The sequence below is a fragment of the Dipodomys merriami genome, unplaced genomic scaffold (genome assembly GCF_024711535.1).
Source record: "Dipodomys merriami isolate MVZ:Mamm:240054 unplaced genomic scaffold, mDipMer1.0.p SCAF_1, whole genome shotgun sequence".
NCBI classification, from domain to species: domain Eukaryota; kingdom Metazoa; phylum Chordata; class Mammalia; order Rodentia; family Heteromyidae; genus Dipodomys; species Dipodomys merriami.
In genome coordinates, this window is record NW_027202270.1 from 41,483,193 (window position 1) to 41,486,333 (window position 3,141).

The following is a 3,141-nucleotide window of genomic DNA, read 5'->3' on the forward strand; positions in this document are numbered from 1 at the left end:
GCCTCTTTGTGCCCAAGGCTAGCGTTCTTGGTTTTAAGTGATTAATTGGAGATAAGAGTTTCACAGGCGGGCCTGGGAAGGTGGCTCAGTGGTAGAGCGCTTGCCTTGCATGCCTGAGGCCCTGGGTTCGATTCCTCAGCACCACATAAACAAAAAGAAAAAAAGCCGGAAGTGATGCTGTGGCTCAAGTGGTAGAACGTTAGCCTTGAGCTGAAGAGCTGAGGGACAGCGCCCAGGCCCAGAGTTCAGGCCCCATGACTGGCCCCCCCCCAAAAAAAAAAAAAAACAGTTTCACGGGGACTTTTCTGCCTGGACTGGCTTTGAACCATGATTCTCAGATCTCAGCCTCCTGAGTAGCTAGGATTACAGGTGTGAACCACTGGCGACCATTTGTCGTCCATTATTGAAGGAAGGAAGCACCATTTCAACATGTCAATACTACATTTTGTGTATCATCATTTAATCATCAGTAAATACGAACAGCTGAAGCTTTGTTTATATAATTCATGTTACACTGCATTAATGTTATTGATATCATAGGATCGCTACTTAAGAACTAAACCATGTTAATAATTTGGCTTCTTTCAGGTTTCTTGAGTAATTAAAATTGGTTTTAAAAGAAGATTGAATTGGCTCAAATATTTGTATACTGGCCAGAAACCTATTAAAAGATCCAGTGCCATTACAATTTCACTTTCATGCCAGATGTCATTATTGAATGGCAGGTTCATTAACTCTCGAATGCCAACCTACACAATCTTCTAACAATTTCAGTTTCACTTTGGTGTGAAGAGTCTGAAAGTGCATTTTATGCAAATACATAAACTTCATAATTTTATAGACTAGAATTCAACATTTGACAAATGAAAATACATGAGGTATAGGAAAAAAGTGCTCTATTTTGAATAATTAGTGTAAATTACCCTTCTGACCATATTTTCAACTGGTGCCCATTTACTTGGACAACTAATACCCCTAAAATTAGTGCTGAAATTCAGTTGTGCAGATAATCATAAAACAAAATTACGAAATATTTTTAACATGTACCTTTTCTCTTTATGTTTTTAGGAGTGCACTTGTGTCAGTTGCACAGCTGCAAAGATTATCTCTTTTCCCCCATAAATCTATTAATTCTTCTTGCATTCATTATTTTAAAGCTATTTTTCAAGTTTAGCAGACATTTCCCTGGCAGTACAACTACCGCCCTAAGCAGCAGGATAGTGTGAAAATAATGCTATTTCGGTGCCATGTTCTAATTCGGTGTTCTTTGGTTATAAACCGTTAATATGGGGTTGCTGGAAGATTCATCGGATTGAAATGATTTCTGTGAAACGTGTAATTTTTTCTTTATAACGAAGGAAAACTGATGAACTAAAATAGGCTATGATATGGATGGTTTTCTCCCAGAAAACTAGTGGTGGCATTGTTGTTTTTATTACGGTGACAGGGTGGAAGATGCTGTATTTCCTCCCCGTGCGATCGCATGTAATATCCTGCGCTCGCTGTATTTGGTGCCGGGAAACGCAGCCCTAAGATACGTTTCCGTTTCAGCTTTGTAAAACTGGAGGAAAGGTTATTTTATTTATATTCGGAACTGACTTATCTGGCTTTCCCCCTTGGGGGGGTGAGGAGGAGGGGGGGGCTGATAACTGCCGGCAAATCCTTTCTCAAACCTTAATAGAAGCTCCGCACTGGAAGCTTCCTGGCGGCCACAGGGTGGACTCAGCGACGTTCCTCCCCCCCCCGCCCCCCCCGCCCCCCGCCCCCCCCCCCGCCCCCCGCCCCCCGGCTTCACCCACATCCCCGGAGAGGGCCGGGAAGTGACAGAAACGGAAATGCCCGACTGCCGGGCTGGACTCTGAGAACGCACCTGCTCTCAACTCAGCCACCAGCGACTCTCCCACAGCTTGCCTCCCGTCCCTGTCCATCCCCCTCCCGCGATCTCCACAGCCACCTGCTCCCGCGCCGCAGCACCTCCACCCGCCTCCAGCTGGCTGCCAATCACAGCTTTCCTCAGCAACCTGGTGTAGAAAACAGTGGTTTGGCTAGTCCCGCCCCCTCCAAAACTACTTCCCGCCCTTCAGGCTCCTTTGTCCAATCATCAGTGCCCAAGTGCCCGTCGGTTCCCGCCCTCCACCGGGCTCGCCCCTTTGAGCCTGACGGAATCACCTGACCCGGAGGCGTTCCCTAGGAGGGCAAGCCAGAAGGGGCGTGTGCTTGGAGGGGAGGAGCGCGAGGAGAAAGGAGGGATGCCGGGAGTGGGGCGGGGAAAAAGGTTGTCAGTCGGATCTCGCGAGAGAGGACGGAAGCCTGTGGGAGCCCGTGGCCTTTAAAGTAAGGTTCATCCCTTTCCTCCAGGGTAGTTTGTAAACACGGCTGTGCGCGGGGCTCCGGGGTGGCCGCCAGGATCCCGGATTAGTGACTGGGAAAGGTGAGTCGTGACGGGGAGAAGGCCTCAGGATCGGAGACTAGGGGGATACTGAGAACGAAGGCACTAACATGGCGACGCCGCTCCCCACAGTCCCCACCCCCCGCCGCCCAGCCCCTCGGCTCTCCGACCGCAGACCCCAGCCCGCGGGGCGGCCGTGGCCGAGCCGCCCCCTGTGTAGCGCTTCGCCGTCAGCTTCGGGGCCGGGCGGGCGCGGCGGGACCGTTAGGTAACCGGCTTCGTTGTTCCGGCCCCTCCCTCGCGCGCTTTCTTAACCGAGAAAAAGGAATAACGGCTGCTGTCAGACCCCTCCCTCCGCTTTATTATCTCCTTCCCTGCTCACCCTAGAGGGCCCCGGGTGGAGTGGGGGGGGCGCTGGGTACCCCAAGAGACCCCCAGTCCTTGGATGGGGCCGGAAGAGGGCCTACACTCGGGTCTTTGCATCCGAGACTCAAGCAATTGAGGACCGTGTGTGTGTGATGGTGGCGGGGAGGGGGATTGGGAAGCGCCATGGAAACTGGGTCAGTGTCCCCGACATCGATGGAACCGGGGGGAACGAATCGGATGGAGAAGCTGGAGGTCTCGGCCTTTCCTGTCCTTTCTGCCATCCTTACACCATCACCTCCCCCACTTCTTTCCAGGTGGGGCGGGGTTGAGGTGTGGGTGCAATTGATTCTGGTATTTTCCTCATTTATTTTACCTCCTAGGCAGAC

General features: G+C 51.1%; 1 protein-coding gene across 2 annotated transcripts in view; it reads left to right on the top strand.

The window, feature by feature from the left end:
• Positions 1-2,340: 2,340 nt before the first annotated feature.
• Atf2 (activating transcription factor 2) overlaps positions 2,341-3,141 on the top strand; it is an 81,269-nt gene continuing 80,468 nt past the window's right edge. For both annotated transcript variants that reach the window (XM_070020572.1, XM_070020581.1), the window contains exon 1: positions 2,341-2,431. The gene's annotated coding sequence lies outside the window, so the exon portion shown is untranslated. The remainder of the gene's footprint in view (positions 2,432-3,141) is intronic.